Genomic DNA, 25,679 nt, shown 5'->3' on the forward strand with positions numbered 1-25,679 from the left:
AATTCTTGATAAAAAATTCATGCAATTAACTGTAACCTTGCAGGTTTTTGCCTTTGTAAGCCTCTCCCATTTTATAGTGCAGTGGAACACAATTCAAGTGCCCTTGAATCTGTGTCTCCCGGGTTGCAGTCCTAACGAACTGCAAATAACGCCCTTTTTAAAATTTCAATGAGTTGTCCATTTCTGAAATGTTGGTTAACAATCCCATTGGCCAGACAGTTTCAGAACAGATGCCCTTAAAGGCATAAGAATACCAAGTTCCCAGAAAAGCGGGCTTCCATTCAGGGCAGAAGGCAGGAGGGAAGGACTGGAGGAGAGGCGTTCTGCCTTCTCAGTGAGAGAGGGACCACCTATACCTGTGCCATGGTCTGCATGTCAAATACAAACAACCTGTCTCCCCAGCCAACACGTGAGCTAGTAGAACGGAAAGATTCCCAAAGTGACAAGGTGTAGAGTAAACATGCCGTGCTACAGGGCAACACTAAAGGGTTTGCTGGAATCACTGCAAGCAGAGCACACAGCCAGCCTAGCCAGGGCAGGAAAACTGCGTTGAGGGATGGACGTGATGGCAGTGTCACGATCATCGGGCAAGTGAGGGACTGGAAAAGCCTATTAGAGAAAGGACAGAGCGATGGCACAGAAGTGCCTCTGACAGGTGGAGTCCTTGAGGAAGAGGGACAAGCCAAAGTACAAAGGAGAAAATGTTACGGCTTCTTGCCACTCTCCCTCCTACCCCCAAATCACATCATCACACCGAAGAATGATATAAACGCAGGAAGCTCGGTACAGTTGTTCAAAAGCAAGCTGAGGCATTTGACTGAGATATAGAGAGATATACGCTAAAAAATGTAGCATGCCATGACATTTAAATTTATTAGCTGACAAACACTGTGTTGTACCATCTGCTGTTCTGCGCTAAACTTCCTGTAACTAAAGATGCACAAACCCTGGAGAATAAGCATTAGGTAAAAGAGATTCATTTTATATAATTGAACATAATTGTGCATGTAATGTTTTAACGTAATATTACTGAACAGCTGTGCAAATAATAGAGGGGTTATTCCCCATAGACCATATGTTGGCAATGAGATATGAAGGCAGCACTCTAACCAACCAGTGAACCCGCAACCTCACTGGGATGACGTGATGGCATGCTTTAGGAAAAAAAAAAAAAAAGTGCAGGTGAAAAGCAGAAACAGAAGCAGAGCACCAGAGAACTCAGAAGCAAAGGGGAAACGTTATTCCCCGATTCCCAGTGCAGAGAAAGGGCAGTGCCTTTGCATTTGCCATCCTTAGCTCCTGTCACCCTCTGTTCTTCCCAAGGTTAACTTTGTCTGCATGGCCTCTCTTCCTTCTCCATAATTTTTATGATGTTTTCAATATTCTCTTTTACAACCACATGCTGACTAATCACAAGGATACACATCTCCTAGGGCTTTACATTCTGTTTTAAAATAATATGGCAGGGCTTCCCTGGTGGCGCAGTGGTTGAGAATCTGCCTGCCAATGCAGGGGAAACGGGTTCGAGCCCTGGTCTGGGACGATCCCACATGCTGCGGAGCAGCCTGCCCCGTGAGCCACAATTACTGAGCCTGCGTGTCTGGAGCCTGTGCTCCGCAACAAGAGAGGCTGCAATAGTGAGAGGCCCGCGCACCGTGATGAAGAGTGGCCCCTGCTTGCCGCAACTAGAGAGAGCCCTCGCACAGAAACGAAGAGCCAACACAGCCATAAATAAATAAATTAAAAAAAAATTTTTTTTTTAAAAAAAGCAAAATCCCTTTAAAAAAATAATAATAATATGGCAAGTGAGCTCTTGTTTGCCTTCTCAATAAACTTTTTCAGGGATCTTCATGTAAATCATAACTTTTCTCAATTATATGGGTAGAATTTATTATTCCCACTTTAAAGATGAGAAAACTGAGGTTCGGTGTTTTAGTCAATCAACAAGTGTTTACTTAGTACCTAGTATGGGCCAAGTTCGTATAAGTCATTTGCCTATAGTGGAACAAGTACGTAATGGCAAAGCTAAGGATTAAGATGTGATGCTTTGTTCTTTATGTTAGTTCCTTTAGTGGTTCACTGCTGAACGACTTTGGACAAGCTGCTTAGTATGTCTACGACTCATGTTCAACATTTATGAAAGAGGAACAAAAAAATCACCTAATTGAAATGTATCCACATGTACCCATTTGATCAGATATAAAAATTTTTAACATCTGACCAAAATAAGTCCATAAACATCAAGTCAGTGTAGTCCACCTCAGCCCTTGATTATTCTATTCATTCTATTCCACCCTTTCCTATAAAGCTTGTTACCATTGCTTTTCAAACCTGCTTTGCTATAGTGACCATTTCGAGTCTGTGAAATAAGACAAGATATATATTTTTTCTGATGTATTATGCTAAGAAGTGTCTTACCTGCAGGTTAACTATTGTAAATTGTCTCAGTATTCACTATATTATACATTTCACATTGTTCTGCCTATAATATTAAAGATTGGTCTTTTGGAAAATATTATAAAGGAATTTAACTATACATAAATATTAATAGGTGCAATAAAATAAGAACAGCATAAAAGTGTTTCAGTACTGAAAGTTAAATGCGTTGGAGCCTAAGGAGAGCCTTTTACTCTTTTTCCTTTTGTAAATGACTTTAAACTCACTTAAGATGATGAAATTATTAAAAAAAAGAAAATAACAAAATACAAAAATATATTTATTACAATATATTAAGGAGAGGAGTTACTGGCTTAGAAATCCCCCAAATGACAAAAGTATAATACTCTAGAATTGAAACAAGTCATCACAGTTACTGAAATACCATTCTCCACAACAGTGTAATGACTTTTTTACTAACACTCCAACAAATATAATAATCTCAAAGTATTTAAAGGTTGAATGAAGGTTATGAGGAAAGAGTTACTGAAGCCAATAAATATCAAACTTGGAGCTGACATTTGGTCTCAAATCCCCAGTGTCTGCAAGAATTTCAGCACAGGTGGTAAGTACAATCACCGTATGTTCAAACTAGAGACATCTGCAGCATCAGAACCAAGAAATTGTCAACTTAAATGCATGTTCTTTTGGGGAGGGAGAGTAGTTATTTAAAAGTACAGTGAGAATAATTCAGCTTAATCCCAATTTGCTTGCAAAGCTAAAGATTAACCCAATCTGTCAAGTGGAGTTCTGATCAATGAGTCTCTTTTCTAAACACATTCCAAAAGGATCTATGCAATTTGGATGAGGGATTGTGGTTAAAAATATAATTAAATGTAAAAGATTTTGTAATCTCAGTATCTCTGATCTCTTTTCACAAATTCAGGAAGTGGAAGTTGTGTTATATCTCTATAGAAATTCTACAATTATCTGAAAACCATGAAAATCCAGATAGAATGTAACCCTTCCAAGGTAGTTTTCATTTTCACATCCACTTGGAAATAAATACATTGGCTTAAAAAGTAAAATGTCAACCCCCTTGTCCGATCAGTTTCAGGAGACTCAGCCTCGGAAACAAGTAGCAAAGCCTGTCAACTTTCAGAAATGTCCAAAATCTGACCACCTCTCTCCACCTCCAACACTACTGCACTGGCCCAAATTACAGAAACGAGTGGATGCAAGCATGTCCTCCCCATTTCCGTTACCACTTCCTGCTATTCACTATTTACATAGGGCCAGAACCATCCCAGTCATAACATACTTTTGGAGGAGGCTGCCCACCCTTGACCCTCCGTGTCTTCATTCTACTCCTCCCTAGTCACAGTTGATTGGACCCTTGATCCAAGCGGGGTCGATGAGATTCTGTATCCTGGAGTCTGTGTTAGGATTCATAGCATCAAGTCATTCTCTGTTGATCACTTGATGTAAGATCTATACATTTGATAGCTATAGAAGTGTCTGCCTTCTACCATATGCACAAAAGAGAAAAACAAAAGTCAACCTTGGGAAAGAGAAGATGCAGCAAATGCTCAGAAGGAAATGGAGACAAAAGTCTGTGCCGAGAGAGTGAAGGAGACAGACAGAGAACCAACCAGCACCTCGATTCATGATGCCTTGCCAGTTGCTGATTGTAGGCACTTATTGGGGCCCATAGTTCCATAAAATACCTCTATGCCCTTTTAGCAAATTCTCAGGACTTATCAACAGTGACTTCAAACCTACCACTAGAGATGCAGGGCCAATGGCTTCCTTAGACTTCACCAGCTCCCATAATTCAGAAAGATCTAATCCCTATAATAAATTTTACTTATAGCTACTCTGCTTCCCTGATAAAACACTAACTGATACACAAAGAACCTGCAATTAGACCACCTGTTTTCCTGCACTGACTAGCTGAGTGAAGTCATGGAATTCACTTCTCTAAGCTTCAGTTCTGTCATCTGTAAAATGGGGGTAATAATTCCCTCCTTATAGGCCTCTTTAGAGTATTGAAGGAGGAGTTATATGTTAGTTAAATGCTTACCTTATAACCTTGTAAGTACCTTCATCCTCCTCCTCATTATTATTATTAAAACAAGCCTATATTATAAATCTGCTATGTGTTACAAGCTGAACTTATTGATGAGAAGTTTTAACTGCTGGTAGGTTCTTCCAGAGGACATATTAGAAAACAGAATTTTAAGAGCTATTGTTTTTGCTTTATCCTAATTCAGAGTTAGCTCTGTGCTCGCAGGAGGTGATACAACCTTCTAACACAGGACCTATTTTTAACCTAATGGTAATTATGTTATACATAATTATCTCCAGCCTGTTCATTTATTTTTGCTTATTTTTCTCTTATCGGGATAGTACTGTGGCATCTGAACCAAAGGAGGCCAATACAATAACAACAGAAAGTGCTGACAGGACACTCGGGTCTAAACAACAGCAGCTTTAGACTGTGTTTAGAGGGTTCAGCCACAGGGCAATGTTCAGCCCGGGAAACGTGCTAACGGGTGGTCAAGACTCCGGTGTCAGTGCCAGATGGACCAGTGGTCTTAGACATCGCCTCTAAGGGAGTCAACAACACATCCTGGGTTGCTCCAGCCAGCTAGGCAGTGTTTGTGCATTCCCTTTTTGAACAAAGTGTAACTCTGGCATGGCTGCAGCTCCACTGAGGATGTCCTCTATTTTTAAACTCTTGAATTTCACTTTCCTAACCTGACAAAATGTTCTGTGTTAGATGACACATGGATGCAGGACAATTCCACAGGAACCTTCAGAGAGAAAAGACTGTCTGCTCTTATTAGATCTGACGGCTAGGCAATACATATGCTGCTGACCTATAAAAGCTGTGAGGACAAGAAAGCTTTAAATTGGGTTAAGGTGACTTAAGGCAGAATTTGAGATGCCAGTTGCTTCAGAAATGAAACTGGGCCGACATTTCCTCCAAAGTCCCCTCCAGGGAAAGAAGGGGGGAAGGTACTCAAACCACAGAGACACACAAGAGCATCATAGCTGAAGACCATGCCGCGAACAGAATCCAATGTAAAGAGAAGGGGCAGGAATGCAGAGTGAGAAGGGTGAGGAAAAAGTGAAGGCTGGCTCCCCTAAGAGAAAGGGAGCCTAAAGGGGCATGACAGTGACCCCTGCCATGGTCAAGCCACCAAGACACTTCAGACACAACCGCAGTGGAGGAGCGTCAACACGCAGCTGCTATGGAGACAGAAAGAAATCAGCCTTTATTTACTTCATTTAACAAACAGGTACTGAAGTCCTAGTACAAGTCAGCCTTGTTGGGACCAACAAGATTAAGACTCCCATATATAAGCGTGTCTCAGAGGGATCAAAAATAGAGATCGAAGTTCTGCTCAAAGAGGGCATTCTGAATCCGCTCTGGCAAGAAATGAGTTGAGATTCTAGAGTTCTGTGCCATGTAACATAAAAGGGCTAATTTAGATCTGAAAGCATAAAGGGAAAGTTTTATAAATAGACCATTTCTCTAAGAACGGAGTCTGGCCATCATCATCATTATTATTACTATACAAATAACCTATATTATAAATCTATTATGTGTTATAAGTCGGACTTATTAGTGAGTAGTTTTAACTGCTGGTATGCTCTTCTGGAAGATATATTAGAAAAAAGGAATTGAGGTGGTTTTGTATTTGTTTTATCCTAATGCAGAGTCAGCCATATCCTGGAAAGAGATGATACAACATCCCAACACAGCATCTTCTTAACACTTGGAAAGTGTTACTGACTGACTTTAGGCAGACTTGTATCCCTGAGGATTTCTAACGCTAGTGGGTACTTTGGCTGGAGAAGTTTATTCCTAGCTACCTTCTCTGCAATTCACATCAGCCAGTCATAGTGCTGACTGAGCTCTGTCTGTGTCAATAACGGGATGTCTCCATGAGCAGTCAGCTCTGTGTGCTCTCCTTAACCTGCCTCCAATGAGCCACGGATCCCAGGTTGAACTGTGAGACCTCGAACCTGCTAAGACTAGAACGGTTTCAGAACACTCTCAGAAAACACTTTGGTATTATAAGCACCCATCAAATAGAAACAACAGTGCACCACGATTAGGAGCTAAAGTATTTCTCCATCATCTACGACAAAATGTCTAAAGCTAAGTAAACAGATCTTCTCCCACCTCCTTGGCGCCATCTTGAAGGGGATCCATTTCCCTGCAAGGCAGTCTCTCCTAAATGTCACCTCTATCTTTAAAAAATAAAGTTTATGTTTTTATAGTTAAAATATGTTGTTGAAATTTTTAAAAAAATTGTTTCTCCACCCTAAAGCAATTGTGATTAATTAGATCAGAAGTAATTGACCTTGATTTCACATAACCTTCATCTGTATCATTTTTTCAAGTTCTGTATGATGTTCTATCACTGCTGTCCATTTAGACCAGGGCTCCCCAACCCCCAGGCCGTGGACTGCTACGGTCCGAAGCCTGTTAGGAACCCGGCCGCACAGCAGGAGGTGAGTGGTGGGCGAGTGAGAGAAGCCTCTGCTGCTGCTCCCTGACTCTCGCATTAGCGCCTGAACCATCCCCCCTCCCCACACAACCCCGTCCGCGGAAAAACTGTCTTCCACGAAACCGGTCCCTGGTGCCAAGAAGGTTGGGGACCACTGATTTAGAGAACTCCTCAAGTCACAACAAAGCGGGTTTTCTCTCCCATTCCCTCACTTTCCTCTTCTTTTTTTTAACAACTCACATTATTCTGTGGAGAAAACAACCACTGTTGTGAGCATCTGGGACAGATCTGTTGAAGCTCAGACTAAAGAGCTCTGTGATTAAAAACATCAAAGCTTTTCAAACTTTCATGATGTTGAGGAAATAAACATGGATAGCTCCAATATTAAATGTTTCCTTTAGTCTAGGTGTCACAGTGAGGTGACAGATGTCATTTACGCTTGAAACTTGGCAACATACATTGTAGGGGCACAGAGATAATTCTCGTTATGAAGTTTATCATTATTACTTTAAGAGAGAAGTAATCTTTCCCTCCTGAATATTTTCTCTATACTTTGGTTTTAGCCATCAAACATTCACCTTACTCCACTTAGTTCTACCATTATTTGTATAGATGTTTCTTCCATGGATAATAATGACCTTGAATAGACCTATAGACTTCATCTATAGAAGTACGGGGCACTGACTATACTGACTTTATGAGTAAGACGTGGCGCCTGGTCAAAGTAAGCAACCAATACATTTTTAAATAAATTGTCAATAAACAAATGTTCATTGGGTGTTCATTGGGTGTCTACTATATACCAGGTACTAGGTTAGGTACTGGAATTAAATCACATATTATTCTTTCTCAAGGAAAATATAGACTTGGTTCTTGCCAAATGCAAGGTAACAGATATGAGCCTAAAAATCCACTTATTAGTGTAATTTACCAAAAAAACACCTACTTCAAAGCTTTCTCTAACTTGGTATCCGTGTCTAATAGAGCCAATAAGTTAAGCCCTGTTGGTAAGGTAAAATATCTTGAGCAAAATTCAGACTGGGGAGGTACTATTAAACAGCAAGCCACAAAATAACTGTAAACCTGTTTAGGAACTACCTTGAAAGTAATTTCAGGATAGGAGATAAACAACTGACTACCAGGAACAATAGCTGCTGCGATCTTCTACATCAGTTCCTTATAAATGGGAGTCACCTTAGCAATTTTCAGCAGCCTCCCACTAGGAAGGAAAGTAACTTGTGTTTAAAGTTTCATAATAAGTACTCAAAGGTGACCTGCTGCAGAATTTGCTATTTTTTTTTAACATTCAACTTCTCTACTGGGACACAGAGAATTCTACCAGCTAATCTTAAGTTGCCTTACAGACTGTACCAATAAATGGTCTTTCAGTTCTCAAGACCTGTTCCAGTCAAAATCCCATTGCCCCCTGCCCTTGACTATTAAGAAGGTTTAGAGAGTATCTAAGACACACCCCAAGCCCTACGGATTTAGTTAACCATTTCGGAGTTAAGATGAAGGTGTCTCAGTTGCATATAAACCAATTCAGTGGGTCCGATGGCTAATAAATTGTTGTACGTTCCTCACAATGGCAGTAGGATGGCACTCTGCTATGGAGGGGACTTCTCCGTAGGGGTAAGCTTCTGGCCAAGGTGAGTATCAGCGGCCCCTTCTCAATCTCTCTAACTATAGAAAGGGAGGAGGACAAAGTCCTCTGGTGTCATCCATAGCTACCCTTTCCAAGACCTCTCCAGGTGGAAAAATATTCTCCAACATTCAGAGGGTTTACAGCCAACAGCCCTTTACAGCTAATTATTTTGTTTCCTCCAGGTTCAACAAGATATACTATTCAATTAGATGCCTTATTGATTGGGTTTTCTTTTTGTTTATAATCATGGAAGAAAAATTGAAAATGCCTGTATGGGAAATTATCTAAGATAAATACACTATGATCATGCCATGATACACAGCAAAACACTGGGACTCCTTTACCTAGCCAAACTTCCGTGTTAAAGCAGACAAAGGACAGTTTTCTGAGGAAGATTCTAGTCCTGATTGCAGGTGCTCTGAGGCTGGTTTCTAAACGTATGGGATGTGAGCACCCATTCAAGTGCATATCTTAGATTCCTGTTTTGGGGGAGTTTTTTGTTTTTTGTTTTTTTTCTTTCTGTAGGACCTTGATTCTGTCTGCTGCACCACTGATTGTCCAAGCACAGGGATCTGCCCTCCACAGTAGTCACCATAACCCAGGTGCTTGGTAGCAATGATGACTTTGAACTACCCTCTTCTATTCTTCCCAAAATCTCAGTTGCCCAAAGTCATGTTTGTGAAAGATGCTAAAATACATTCATGTATCCATTCTGCAAATATTCTAAAATCTGTCCTAAAGCCACTAGTTCTCTCTATCATTAAAATGCATTTCAGAGTTGTTTCCTAAATAAATAAAAGATGGGAAATGAAGATTGAATGGAGCCTGTGACTACTAATTATGGACATCTGGTGACTTTAACCTCCAGTGATCACTACAGGCTACTCTGGCATTACACAAACCCCAATTAACAGGAATAGCCCTAGTGGGTAAGCAGTAAAAACAAAAACCCACACCACGATTAGATTTTATGGTAGCATAATTTGGTATGTTTATGTGACTTCTCTGAGTCTCACATTCTCCATCTGCAAAATGGATATAATAAAACCTTCCTCACTGGTTTCTGTTGAGAATTCTTCCGATGAGAATTAGAATATTGAGCAACAAGTACAGTACTTCTTACACTTCATACTATGTCTAAGCCTAATCACTAATCTTAGGCTAGATTATCTATAATCAAAACACACGATTTTTCTTATCAGAATTTTCAATTATACATTAATTTGTTTGTATATTTGTTTATTATCTACTGTCAAATTAGATTTTAAGCTCTGGGAGGGCATGCACCATGTCCATTTCATTAACCACTATAGACCTAGCAGCTATAATGTCCTCAATGATACTTAAATGATTGACTGAATAACCAAATAAAAGAATAAATGAAAAAGTGAATGAGCTAGGGTATTAACATTTAACAGAAACATTAAATAATGAAAACTGCCTTAATTATTTTAGCATTACAAAATTATGACCATTTCGCATATTGTCTTGTGAAAATTCTAGTGGTTTTGTTACTTGCTAAAATATTAGGCAGATCATTTGGAACATGATGATCAAATTCACCCATGTAATAACTATGCATTTCAGAATTCTTCAGACTATCTTAGACTACTGTAGTCTTTTGCATTAATAACACTTACATATAAAAAATAACTTATGTTTACAAGACCAAGTTAAGTGATAAAATCAGGCTAAAAAAACCATATAAAACAGCTCGCTGGTTTTATATATATATTTACACTGTACAGATAATCTAGTTATTTAAAACATCACATGTCTACAACAAAATATTTCCACTGCTTATCTCCAACTCATCTTTGTGGGTTTTTTTCCTATTTTATTTATCTTCACTGCCTTTTCTCCTATAACTATCAAGGATTATTTATATATTTAAATTTCAAAAATCCTAAGTAAAAGGCATATATTAATTTAATTTTAAAATTGTTCAAATGAACACATTTTAGCATGCATTTAAAATTAATCAAATATGGGACTTCCTGGTGGTCCAGTGGTTAAGAATCCACCTTCCAATGTAGGGGACGTGGGTTCAATCCCTGCTCGGGGAACTAAGATCCCACGTGCTGAGGGGCAACTAAGCCCATGTGCCACAATTACTGAGCCTGCACGCTCTAGAATCCGTGCGCCACAACTAAAGAGTCCATGTGCCACAACTAGAGAGCCTGCGTGCTACAGCTACTGAGCCCGTGTGCTCTGGAGCCCACACACCACAACAAGAGAGCTCACACGCCACAACTAGAGAGCCCGCATGCCGCAACTACTGAGCCTGCGCTTTCTGGAGCCTGCGTGCTCTAGAACCTGTGCACCACAACTAGAGAGAAGCCCACGTGCCACAACAAAGAGCCCACGTCACACTGAAAGATCCCACATGCTGCAACAAAGATCCCGCGTGCCGCAACTAAGACCTGACACAGCCAGATAGATAAATAAATATTTTAAAAAATTAATAAAATATGCCTTTGTTAGTGCATCTGTCTTTCTCTTAATTTGTTTGGAAAATAAGGTTAACACAACCAGAGAGCCTCGTTTACTCTATTTCCTCTACCCTGTCCTCTGTATACCTCTTAAAAGGCAAAAGCCAGTTGAAAACATTTCATTTTGATGAAGATGCTGAATACATGTGAATAGAATCTATTCACTTGGATCTCAGGAGTATAAGACATTCTGTGCGACTTTGTTTTATGCAACACCTCAAGTCAGTGGTAGTCAACCGGGCTGGGGAAGACCAGAGGCACTTTATCTAAATCACCTGGGGCAAACTTCAGACCACACTTGTGCCTGAAGTCCTGCTCCCACCATACTATTCTTCTCAAATGTACTGGTATTCGAATAAAAAGTGCTTCCTAGAAACAGGCTCAGCACACTGACTAGAGATAACCATTTAGTAGTAGGAGTAGTACCGGCAGATAACCTTTTATTGAGTACTTACCATGTGCCAGAGAAAATGGACTAGCTCATTTAATCCTCAAAAACATCCCTATTTGGCAGATACAATTGTTATCTACAGTTACAGATGAGGAAAACTGAGGGGCCCAGAAGACATGACCTCCCCTCCCACTTACACAATTAGTAAGTGGTGGAGTCAGGATTAGAATGCAGGGGGTTGAGTCCATAACACGCACCCTTCTCTGCTACTCTCTGCTGCCGCCCAACTTTACTGAAGCCAACTTCACTGAAAATGCAAATTACCTATGAAAGATTTCCAAAGTTTCTGTATACCACTAAAGATTTCTCTTTTGCTTGGAAATGTGTACGTTATATACGCTCAATACAGTTATTTCAACTGGGTAATATCATGAAATCTTAACATGTGACTGTTTCCCCCTGGATTTTCCCTTTCTCTTTCAAACTGGTAACAGTTCTACTTCCTCACTTCAGGAAGATAAAGGGTGTGAGTTTTTCAAAGATTAAGCCCTTGGAAGAGCTGCAGATAAAACAACAGATCCCCTGTTCTATCTGAATTTCAGATAAATGACAAATCATTTTTACTATAAGCATATCCCATGCAAAATCTGGAACATATTTATATTTAAAAATTATTCGTTGTTTATCTGAAATTTAACTGCGTATCCTTTATTTTTAATTGCTGAACCTGGCAACCCTATCCTTGGGAAAACTTGGATAGTTTATGGAGGAAGTAAAAGGTATAGGGAAATTCACACAAAAGGCAAAGCACCCTAGAAAAAGCAGGAGGGAGAGTGTCTAGGCAGATGAAACCATAAGCAGCCAGGCAAAAGACCCCAGGGTCCAAGGTAGCAAGGAGAGAGCAGAGGGCTGCCAGCCCTGAGGGCAGTGAGGACAGATGACCCTTGACCAGCTGTTCCCTACTCTCCCATTGATGTTGGAGCTATGTTACAACTCCAATTTATAAAACTAAGATACAACCTAAAAGCCCAATTCAAAAGGCTGGGCCAAAATGAAGCATTGTGGATAAAGAGGAAAGCTATTAAGTTGGAAAAATATGGATACCCACTGGTTTTAACTGAAGAAAATTAATACTAATCTTCAACTTACAAGGACTAAGAAAGCTTAAAATACTCTTCAGGCTTGACTATCCCAGAAGCTGAAGCAGAATTACAACTGCAGGTAAAGGCTTTTATCAGACCAAATTCTGAGCAATAAATCTGAAATGCTGAGTGCCATGTGGCTTGCTGTACTACAAACCAGAGATACTGAGGTGAGAAACACATAACGCTGCTTTTTAGGCAATAACCGTCTGGTGGGTGAAAGCAACAGGTAACAAAGCAATTTCACCACTAGAGTCTCCCATACACAAAGAAAGTCATCAGAATAGGGTAGGATTGACTCTCTAGAAAGTGATAGGGAACACCTGACAGAGGAAATTACTCCAGAGAGAGATCTTTACAGAACAGTTGGTATTTGCCAAGAGGACAGTGTTGAGAAGGTCCCTGTGAGGTATGTTTGATACTTCTGGAACACACAATGGCCAGAAGAAGAAGGAAAGAAAAGTAGGCTGAAGCCAGATCATAAGAGCTCTATGACACACAAGTGCTTCCCAAACTTTATTATATGCACCAGTAATCTAGGGATCTTGTTCAAATGCAGTTTCTGGTTGAAGCAGTATGAAATAGAGCCTCGGAGATTCTGCATTTCTAACCAGCTGCCAGATGAGGCAAATGCGGCTAGTCTGAAAATCATCTTGGAATAATAAGGCTGTGTGCCATGCTTTAGGTCTTAAACCTTTTCCCGTAGACAATGGGGAGCCACCTTCCGGTTTCTCTAGCCTGAGAGTGACTAGAATTCAAAAAAGCTAGAAGCCGGCACAAGACTCTTCCTATGGTCCAAGTAAGAAATGCCGAAACTAAAGACACTGAAGATAAAGCGAAGATGAATTGAGTCATATTGCAAAGTAAATAACCAATATTTTATAATAACGTTAAATGGAGTATAAGCTATGAAAATATCAAATCACTATATTGTACACCTGAAACTAATATAGCATTTAACTCAACTATACTTCAAAAAATTTTTAAAAAGGTAAAATTGACGAGTTGGTATTCAATGGAAGCACAGATAATGGAAACAGGTGATGATAATGTTTTTCACAATATGATATGATTTGTGGTAGGTAACACTCATTTAGCATTTAGGATGTCCTCCAATGATTAACTGTAACATCGTTTAACCACAAGATATGACTTTAAATGAGGAGTCAGGTTTTAAATGTATTCGGAGGATTCTATCACGTTATTTTAGGGTCACTCCTGATACATATCCAGTCTTTCCAGATAGACTGTAAATTCTCTCAGGCAGGGATGGGCTTCGGTGTGTCCCCAGCCCCGCGCACCTGCCTGGTACAGGAGGCTTCCTCTCTGATTGCACTTCTATTAATATGCAGACATGCCACTCCTGATCAGACACTGCTTCACAAATATGAAAGCACGGGAAAATTCCAAAGCATCAGTCCCCACAGAGTTTCCTCATTTATTTTCCCTCTTCTCATTTTTAAAATCTGAACTAGTAAGAGACTCCAATGCCAATACTGAAACTGAGAGCTCACTCATTTCTCACGTTCTGGAATAACACCTTGAGGTACAGATCCCATCGGCCCTTCTTAATGACTGATTAGAGTTCTTTTCTTTACCTCCTATGGAAGATTACTTGTTTTGATATCACAGATCGCTTAGCGGGTTGACTTAGCACCTGTTCTAATTGCTTTATCCTGTTAGAATCTGATTTTCAATGCGTCGAAATGTTAACGTAAGCCAGTGGTTCTCAGGCCTGGCTACACATGAGAATCACCTAGGATCCTTTTTAAATGTGCAGGCTCCATTCCCTAGGGATTGTAATTTAACTGGACTGAAGTGGGTCAGGTATCAGTAGCGCTTAAAAAAACCTTCCCAGGTGAATCTAACACACAACCAAGGCTGAGAAACACTGACTTAAGCAAACTCATATGGGAATTTTGTTTCCCTTATTTAGCATCTGAAGCTGCCTCTCCACACCACAGTCCCTCCAAGAAAAAGTAAATGAATACTTTGATAATATTCGTCCAAGTCTATCTAAAGCAATCTCACCTATCAGGAGCACCGATAGGATGCTCCAAACCATTAAACGAGATGGTATGAAATCTATACAGAAAGGCACTAAATTAGAAGGAGCTGAGATTTGATGGTTAAAAACAAACCAAAAACCAGCTCTATTACTTTACTGGTTACATAATCCTTAACGAGCTATTCTCTGCATCTCAATTTTCTCATCTATCCACATAAATCGTTCTCATAATGTTGTTAAGTAGATGTAATAAAATAATATGGTTACGAAACAGTTTGCTCTCATGTTTCAACTTCTTTTGAGATTTTTTACATCACTCCAGGCACGCTATTTTCCTTTTTTGCCACATTCTTGGCATTTGAAGGATTATTTTAACCAGTTAATCTAAGAGCATTTGCAACTTAATTTTATGTTTCTGAGTATTTATCAAATGTGTAGCATGATAGGAATGATGGCATTGTTCTGTACCTTTGTATCTTAATCTCACATGTAGATTTTTAAAATTTTTTTGCAAGGTCTATACATCAACAAGGAAGTGTTAACCAACAAAAGAACCTGACACATCCAACATTAGTGCCCAATGTTATGGGCCACCGAACACCAAGAGGCAGTGGGCAGGCCGATCATTTGGCAAAGTGGCCTGATCCCATGGTTTTATCCCTAAGGAAGCCAGCACCTGGCTAGAGGCCCACCCACCACAGGAAGCCAGGGGCTAAATGCCTGAGCCGCAGAGGCTGACCACATAGGGGCAGCTGGGTAGGTACAGTCCAATATCCAATGTCCCAGGTTCTCAAGAGGCCAAGCAGGGTTCTAATTGGGTAAGGGCACACACTAATTCCTCACCAACCACCACAACAAAGTTGTAAAATAGCATGGCTTCGTGTTTTTTCTATAAAATCCTTAAATCCCATTCTTTGAAACTTTTGTTCAGTTCAGTCCTCTTACAGAAATATGAGGTGTGCCTGATTTTCATAGCCACAGGCTCAGATCTGCAAATATTAGAGCTTTTTCTTTATAACTGAAATAATTTCAATCACAAGCCCTGTGTGTTTGCTGATAGAAAACTGAATCAGGTCACTTCTAAGTAAACTCAACCACTTCAGTAATTTCTTAGTTATATCTGTATTATACTCAGTCAAATTATGGAGTTTCTCCTTTTTCTCTGGGTTTGATTGTAACTCAACTGTTTACACAGTAATGTAATATCTATGAGAGAGTGTCTCTGTAGTTATGCAGAGTTGACATCCATTCATATACATATATATATATATGAAATCATATCTGGTTCTTCATGTTGCCACCCTCCAACAGGCTTCCACACAGCTGGTCTCAGACTGCATGGCCCATGCCGCCACTTCTAGTTGCATCCCCTGTCTTGATCTTGAGACCTCTTTGGATACCTGGATTTCTCTCTCCACTAAAATATACATCCTTATTCCAGACCTGAGGAAGGTTCAGTTGTTACCCCACATCTCCCCAGGGCAATGGGACAACTAGGGCCTATCTTCAAGCCCTCTCTACCTCTGACACCCCATGCTGAATGGCATGAGAATCTTTGTGATTTCTCTTCCAGCCATTCAGATGGGAAACAGAACACTTACTCTACTCAGGATAGGGTAGGTTATGCCGTAGTAAAAAAGCCCAAAAGATCAAAATTTCATTCCTCACTCAAAAGAATACTCTCCCTGACAGCTGTCTTCCACACGTTGGCTCAGCCTTCCAGATTAGGAAGAGAGAAGCAGACTGGAAAATCTAGCACCAGCAATTAGATGTTTCAACACAAAAGTGACCAATGTCGGGCTTCCCTGGTGGCGCAGTGGTTGAGAGTCCGCCTGCCGATGCAGGGGACACGGGTTCGTGCCCTGGTTCGGAAAGATCCCACCTGCCACGGAGCAGCTGGGTTCATGAGCCATGGCCGCTGAGCCTGCGCGTCCGGAGCCTGTGCTCCACACGGGAGAGGCCACAACAGTGAGAAGCCCGTGTACCACCAAAAAAAAAAAAAAAAGTGACCAATGTCACTTCCAGTAACAATGTATTGTCCAAAGCAAGCCACAGGGTCATGCCTAGCTCCAAGGGAGAGGGGAAGTACGATGACCATATGCCTAGAGTAAAAGTGGGCCCAAATCTTAGTGCACTGTAGCAATGTCTTCTGCAGCTCTGGTTCCCTCTGCCCTTACACTTCCTGGGGGTCTTACAGTCCCTTTGCCCACTACTTAGTTCATTAAGTGGGACTTGGCTCAAAATGGAGATTCAGCCCTAAACTCAGTGTCTATCTCTCTTTATTAGTTTCCAACCTTCTTCCCCCTCTTCAGCTGAGAGCATCTTTATCTAGTGAGGGAGGGGGGACAGAAAGGAAAGATCAAGGAAAAATACGGAAAGATGATTTGAGACTCGTAATTTTAAAACTCAGAAATTTGACATCTATTTCTCTGTCCCCTTGACAAACCCCCTCAAACACGCCATCCTGTGTACTCCCTGACTGCCCTCTCTATGTGGAATGTCAGCCTCCCGTGCTTTCTCACATAATGAAACGGGGCAGGGTCACAGGATTAAAAGGAGGTAGAAGTAGGTGATATTCCATATTGTCTTTCCACCCAATGACCATGTCCTGCTCTCCCCTTCTGTAGACCACGGTGAGTGGGTCTACAGAGGCTGGACAGAGAAATCAAATATGTTAACTTACCAATACATAGATCAGAGAACAAGTCTGGGGGAAAAAAAGCTTTCCATTTCTTAATCTCTCTCACTGAGGACTCAGGACCTGGTCCCTACTTTAAATTCCATTCGGCATTTTGCTAGTGCCCAGGCCCATCAGTGCTTCAGCCCTGCCCAGGCATTCTCCATAGACAGAGTCTTAGGTGTGGTAAATAGCAGGACTTGACTTGGACTCTTCATGTCTCCTTACATCCATTCTTTGTCCTGACTCCAGGTTTAGTATTGGGACTTGCTTTGGCCCATGGGATATTAGCAGATGTGACAGAAGCAGAGCCCCGAAAACTATCGTGTGACTGGGCTGTTAATGCTGTGTGAACATGCCCAGGTTGGACTGCAGGTCCCAGAAGGAGGAAGAGTGACATGTGGGCTAGAGTGGAATGTTACAGTCACCCCAGTTGAGGCCAACCTTTATCAGCCAACTACCAGCTGACCTCAGATATGTAAACTTCCCTGCCAAGATCAGTAGAGCAGATGCCACCGAGATGCCATTCTCTGGCCACCGAGAATGTGAACACAAACATTTACTGTTGTACGCCCCTGAAGTTTTGTGGTTGTACATTTTAATTGTAGCTGTAGAAAATGGATACAGTAGATGTCATAACCACCTGATTTTAAACCCTGTCTTTAAGAACACTAGTTTCAGAGTTAATAATCCTGAAAAGTACCATGATAGGCAAAACTGAAGTTTCATAAATAATAGAGGTCTAGGGAAGTAATGAATAAAATGCTATTAAATATATATATTTTTTTCTTCTATAATAAAACCTTTTTTTTGAAATAACTTTAAACTTACAGAAAAGTTGCAAATATATAGCACGGAGAGTTCACCCGTACCCTTCACTCAGATTCCCGTAAAGTTTATAATTTTCAAAACCACAGTACAATGATCAAACCAGGAAATTAATATTAGTATGCTCCTATCAGCTGAACTAAAGACTTCTTCAAATTTCAGTTTCCCCCTTATATCCCTTTGCAGTTCCACAACCCAGTTAGGATCCCACATTACATATAGCTGCTGTGTCCTTCGTCTTCTCCAAGATGTGACAGTTCCTGAGTCTTTCCATATCTTTTGCTGCTTGATAATTTTCATACTCGTGGTCTTAAATGTATTTTTAAATGCACAGATTTTTCAGCATGAAGAGCCTTCTCCGGTGGGTAACCCATCTCTTGAATCACCTTCAGTCATTAAGGAGAAGTGACTGTGGCATTGTGATTTGTGGAAGCAGAGCCTCATACAAGTGTTAGGCTATTCAGAATGCATCACTTTTTTTCTTTTTTTTTGCAGTACGTGGGCCTCTCACTGTTGTGGCCCCTCCCGTTGCGGAGCACAGGCTCCGGACGCGCAGGCTCAGCGGCCATGACTCACGGGCCCAGCCGCTCCGCGGCATGTGGGATCCTCCCGGACCGGGGCACGAACCCGCGTCCCCTGCATCGGCAGGCGGACTCCCAACCACTGCGCCACCAGGGAAGCCCTTAAATGTATTTTTAAACGCACAGATTTTTCAGCATGAAGAGCCTTCTCTGGTGGGTAACCCATCTCTTGAATCACCTTCAGTCGTTAAGGAGAAGTGACTGTGGCATTGTGGTTTGCTGAAGCAGAGCCTCATACAAGTGTTAGGCTCTTCAGAATGCATCACTTTTTTTTTTTTTTTTTTTTTGCGGTATGCGGGCCTCTCCCGTTGTGGAGCACAGGCTCCGGACGCGCAGTGGCCATGGCTCACGGGCCCAGCCGCTCTGCGGCATGTGGGATCTTCCCGGACCGGGGCACGAACCCGTGTGCCCTGCATCGGCAGGCGGACTCTCAACCACTGCGCCACCAGGGAAGCCCCAGAATGCATCACTTTTAAAAGTTTTGTATGGAACTCCTTAGTCTGAAATTGAATATATTTTTACTTCTATTTTCCCTCTTTTCCTTTTCAGCAAGTGCTAGCAAAATGCTTGTGTAACTACTGGCTTCTTCACAAATTATCGTGAAGAAATGGGATACGGCATTGAGACGTATGAGCAGAAACAGGAATTCAAAATCCTATAATTATAGAGTTAAAAGACTTATTAGCATAAGTGAGAATGACCAGAGCATATACAGTCATTCCTAGCATTACTTTGCCTGTAAACACGGTACCTTCTATTTTACGGAGGGCTGTGTGATTTACAGTGTTTCACGCTGTTCATCTCCATCGGTCCTATCGATAGTCCCTGTGCAGTGCAAGGTGGGCATTGCTACCTCATGTTAAATGTGGGGACATTGAGACTGCAGAAGTAAAGTGAGCTGCCCAATGGAACAAAACTAGTAAGTGCTCCAGTCTTACTAGTGCTGAAGTCTAGTTCTTTTCTCCAGTATATAATGAAAACGTTTGTAAAGCAAGCCTTGAAACAGTAATATTTAAAACATCTTCCCCATAATACTCTAGCATAAAGGCTGAAGAGCCAAGTGTCATCCAACTCAGAAGAGGATGAGCAAATCGGTGATTGCTGTGGAGGCACTCACACACTTCCTTGCTCGTGAACTTGGGGGTGATGCTGAAAGCTATTAAAAGTTAAAGGTAATCATAAGCCAACACTTAACATATTTTCTAAGTAGTAACAAAACCATAACACGATTCACATCAAATTGGGAAAAAAATGGTTCAAAATGCTATTAGAAAAGGTAGGGGGAGAGGAAGTTCAATGGGAGAATCAGACTCAATCAGCCTTTGATCGGAAAAGGTCACTTTGAAAAACGGGGCAAAATAAATAAAAATCATGAATATAACACTTGTTAATGAGGAGGAAAATCAGAGATGACAAATGTAGGTAGGAGACCTACAAGATTAAAAATAGTACAAAGATGTAGTTTATTACCAATCACAAAGAAGAAAAAAAAATTCAGTTTAACACCTGCAGAAAAATCTAAAGCCACTGATCATTTTTCTTCTAGAATTGAAAATATGTATACTTGAAGGGATCTTCTGCTATCTCTAGATGCAGCCAATATTTCAAATTTGTTGGAAAATAAACAGGAAGACTTGAATCTGTCCCACACTTAATAACAGAGTTCTGTTTTTCTTTAAAATGACCTGAAAACTTGGGGGAAGAAATTGGGGCTGATAGTACACAGGAGCCCAGTTTCTAAGAAATGACTGGGAGATTAGTGGGAAGATGGGATATACTTCAAAAGAGTTACAAGAAGAAAACAACTCCCGGTTAATCAGAAGGCCTTTGATGGAAGGGCCTGTGGAACGCTCACACTCTAAAGAATGCTAGAGTAACACCCTACTGTGAGACAAAATCTCGTGTACAAAACATGGCGACTGGACTCTCAGAAATATAGAATCAGAGATGTAGCAAGGCTGCCATTGGTTGAGAACAACAGATTATTTAGACATTAATACTCTTGCTCTCCCGAGGAGCAATCTGAGGAGAAAAATAAATGCAAAGGAGACAAAGGCTGGTAAACCATTTTCATAGCCATTACCCTCCCCTGGGTAAGCCCTCATTTTCAGCAGTCATCTCAATAAAGATCAAGAGATAATGCTCATCAGATTATTTTTAAAATAGCAAATACATTAACAGAAGTGTGATAATGAAAAGAAATGGCCTTGGGACAGATGGAACTACTGAGAGGAAATTCTGCAGAGATAAGTGTACCATGCTAAAGGTAGACCCAGGAAACCGGTTATACAAGTTACAGGAAGATAAGTAAGAGTGGTATATCGCATAGGAAAATGAACTTGGCTACAAGCTCAATGTCAGTCTACCTTTATTTAACACAATGATTCTTAACTTTTTGGGGTCGAGGATTCCTTTGAGAGCATGATAAAAATTAAGTACCTCACCTTAGAAACAAGTACACTTTGCACTTAGTTGGGAAGCTCACAGAGGGCCTATACGTCATCAGTGTATAGTTGGTGGTTTAGAACATGCGACTTGCTCTAAATGAATCTCAAGTCAGTCCAGGATCCAATTCTGTCTCCACTACTCACTTTCTTATTATGCCTTTCAAAAAGTAACATTATCACTGCTTGAAAGATGGAAGTTTCCTCATCTTTCAACCGGTGATAACAACAGCATTACCTACCCCCCTCCAGGGTTACTATAAGTGATTCACAAGATAAAGCCCCAGGAACTTTTTGGTATCTTTGTTATATTTTTATTACATTGAAAATATGGTAATATATTTTGTTATATGTATGTTTTATTATATGTTTTATATTGGCAAAGTCAGTTGCTACCTTATGCAACTTTTCAGTAACTTTTAAGTTTAGTATACAAGGCAGAAGAGGGGATCAGTTGCCACTTGGAATAACTCCTGGAACCTTGAGTTCTGATCTGGGCATCTCATGTTACAAGGGACAGCGAGAACACAAGCACGGGAGGCCAGGCAGGATGGTGAGGGAATGTGCAATCTAGGCATAGGAAGACACATGCAAGAACTAATCATAGTTAGCTTAGATGGAAGAACTAAGTATATTTAGCCTAAAGAACAGATGATTTAACCGAATTCAAATACTTAAAAAGTTGTCGTGGAAGAAAAGGAATTGTTCTGAATAATCCCAGGGGTGAAAATTTGGGCCAGTAGAGAAAGCACTTTCAGGTGAATATAAAGAAGAATTCTTAGCAACTAAAAGCTGATATTTCTTTATCACTGAAAGGTCAACATATTCATTTACTCAGCAAACATTTATCAAGCATCTACTCTGCCCCAGAGACCATGCAAGGTACTGGGAATATGAAGATGAGTAACACACAGACCTTGTTCCTTTAACAGGCTCCCAGTTTGGAGGAAGAAACTAAGAAAATACGTAATTGCAATATAAACAGAGGCAATTGTATCATCTGGAGAACAAGGCAGGGCACCTCCCTAGCCTGAGGGAAGTGGCCTGATGGAGGTGGCACTAGAGTTGAGACATAATGGATGAAGAGAAACAAGCCAGGTGGTCAAGCAGGCTAGGCAGAGGGCACAGGCACAGAGGTCAGAAACTGCATGCTGTGTCCAAGGAGTGTTGGACGCGAAGGACAAGGCAAAGAGGAGAGGGAGAAAAGAACTTCGATGTGATCCTTTGGACAAAGCCGTTAAAGGATTTTAAGCAGAGAAGTACCCTGGTCAGATCTGTGCTTTAGATAAAGACGTATCATTACTGAAATGTTTGAGGTGAGAGCTGGTGGCCCATATCCCATACTCGTGATAGTTCTGTATCTCCTCCAGTAAGTAAAGAACTTCATAACAGTTCAACATTTTTTGCAATGGGTTAGTCATGTGTAATACAAGAATGTCTCAAACAGGATACTTGGTTGGGATGTTGAAGGAAGACTGGAAATCTAAAGGAAAACTAAGAGACTGCAGTAAGAAGCCAAGAGATATGAGGGCCTGCGTTAGGTATGGGAGATGGAATTGAGGCTCTCAAGGGCCTTTCCAAAGCTCAAACTCTATGCAGTGTGGCCTTGAAACCATCACAGAATTCTATGGCTGTAAAGGACAGGGAGACCATCTCATCCAGCTTTTCCATTGTAGAAAATAAACCCCAGGAAGAGGCGGTGGCTTTCTGACTTCCCCAAATAGCCAGTTGATGAAAGAGTTGAGGACAGGACAGAAAACCCTCAAAAGCACCATCTATCAAACTTGATCCAGTGAGTGACCTTTTGTTCTACCATACAACCCAAATTTTATTAAATCATTTTTTTCAGCAAATATACTTTCTACCAAAATAGGGTTCCGAGAAGTAAGCTGTTTATCAAAAGGAAATGAGCATAGAATTTAAATGTTGCCGTGGATCACAGATATCTCATGAAACAAGAAGGGTCTCCTGTTTAAGCCTTCCAAGGTGGCAGGAAGAGCACAGACTGATCCAAAGCTGAGTTCCACACTTGCCAACAGAGTGACATTGAGAAGAGCACTTACCTTCTGAAGTCCAGTTTCTTCATCCGTGAAGTGAAGAAATAATGCTTATCTTAAGGCGTTTTAGGTATATAAAGTGCCTTCATGGTCCTTGGAGTTCAACAAATGCTAGACAGGTCCTATGTCTTTCTGTTCTCTTTCCTGTCCCCTCCCCACCAAGACCCGTAAGGAGAAGTTACCCACCAGCTCCAGCTGGCCAGAGACAGTAAAGTGGTTAGAATTTGGCCACTGGTATCAGGCCAACTAAGTGATAACACTTGGCCTTGTGTGAACTTGGACACATTATTTAATCTCTCTGAGACTATTTATAAATCTATGATAATCTGAAGAAAACTATTCCTACCCTGTAGGGTTGCTGTGAGGATTAAATAAGCGAAACACATGAAAGTTGTTTAGAGCTGAGCCTGACGTACAGTAAACATACGAGCAATTGCTGTGATTATGTTGATTTTACATGCAGAGAACCAGGTTACATTGACTGCAATTTCCTTTGTCTCCTTAACCTCCTTGTTAATGATCTCCTCATTCATGCACAACTTAATCTTCAAGAAAACAGTTGCGGGCTTCCCTGGTGGCGCAGTGGTTGAGAGTCCGCCTGCCGATGCAGGGGACACCGATTCGTGCCCTGGTCCGGGAAGATCCCACATGCCGAGGAGTGGCTGGGCCCGTGAGCCATGGCCGCTAAGCCTGCGCGTCCGGAGCCTGTGCTCCGCAGCGGGAGAGGCCACAACAGTGAGAGGCCCGCGTACCGCAAAAAAAAAAAAGAAAAAGAAAAAAAAAAGAAAATAGTTGCACGCATTTCTCTTCAGACATGCAAGAAACTGAAAAGCTTTCTCCTAAAAGTCGCAAAGGTAAATGTGATCAGTGGATCCAACTGACCATCAGAAATGGAGTAGTGGAAACATAATATCATCAATTCAAGGTATTGGACGCCCATCCATTGATTTGTTCCCTGTCTCTGATTACAAGTCAATATCTCCTTGTCCCTCATTCTACAGGCCAGGGGGACTTCGAAGCACTTCCTATGGACTATGTGGTTTGATATGCTCCCATGAAGACAGGCAGGTGAGGGTTAGAATTGGCCTTTGAATCATCCTCAATGCCAAGAACAATATAGGCACTCAAAACATCCACTGACAAACCAATCAGTGTAACTCCCTTCATTAGGTGCCGGGTCCTACAGGATTAACTCTAGGGACCACCTCACATTGCATTTGAGAGCACAGTACTGAAGTGGATGGCAAAGGTAGTGAATAAGAGATTGGGCTCCAGAGTGAGAATATTTGAGTCCTGGAGCCATCGTCTCTGTAGCTTTAGGCATGTCACTTAACCTCTCTACATCTCAGTTTCTTCCTCTATAAAATGAGGATCATAACAGATGAACCTAACTAGTAGGGTTCGCATGAGATAAAGTAAGATAATGCTTGTAAACAATTTAGCACCAAGCAAGCGTTCAATAAATGTGGTGATGATGATGATTACTGTTTCAATTTAAAATATGACTAAGGGCTTCCCCGGTGGCGCAGTGGTTGAGAGTCCACCTGCCGATGCAGGGGACATGGGTTCGTGCCCCGGTCCGGGAAGATCCCACATGCTGCAGAGCGGCTGGGCCCGTGAGCCATGGCCACTGAGCCTGCGCGTCCAGAGCCTGTGCTCCGCAACGGGAGAGGCCACAACAGTGAGAGGCCCGCGTTCCACAAAAAAGAAATAAATTAAAAAAAATAAAATATGACTAAGTGCCATTCAATGTTATACTGTTTATAATGCACAACTAAGAATTCAGAAAAGGGGAGAGCAATGTGGTCCCAGAGTATTCATCTTAACTACAGGGGAGCTATTTCTTAGAGATATGTCCTAGTTCTAAGAGAAAGAATAGGTTTAGATCTGCAAAGGGCATCTGCTACGGGCAAACAGCCAGAAGGATACGGATCCCTGAATTCATGGAAGACACAGGAATGAATAAATGAACAGCTAGAATTTCTTTTTTCAATTCTTCACAAGTTTGTTTCTTTGTCTAAAAACACATAAAAGCTTCCTGCTTTGGTCACTTCTTTGAGTCTCATTTTTATGCAGCTCACGTATGTATGAAATTTAAATTTGTTTTTGTCCTTTTAATCTGTTTCATGTCAGTTTAATTACTGGACCAGACAAAAAGCCTAGAAAGGAAGAAGGGAAAAATTTTCTGCCCCTACAACTCCATGGGTGGATGTTTCAGTCTGCTACTGAGGGACTCTTATTTCCAGTCTTTAGCTTTTAGTTCTGCAGTTAATAACTTTGTGTATATAACCTTTTATATTTTTTGTCAGTGTGTCTTTGAGATAAATTCTAGAAGTAGGATTATGGCATCCAAGGGTAAATGCACATGTGATTTTGCTAGATGATGTCAAATTCCCATGGGACATCCCCAGCAGCGATGTATGAGGGTGCCTGTCACCTCGAAGCTTCTCTAGTAGACTGCATTATCAAATGTTTCACAGCTAGAATTTTGAGTAAGTGCCCAAGGAGGCAGAAA

This window comes from Orcinus orca, chromosome 6 (assembly GCF_937001465.1).
Source record: "Orcinus orca chromosome 6, mOrcOrc1.1, whole genome shotgun sequence".
Lineage (NCBI taxonomy): Eukaryota > Metazoa > Chordata > Mammalia > Artiodactyla > Delphinidae > Orcinus > Orcinus orca.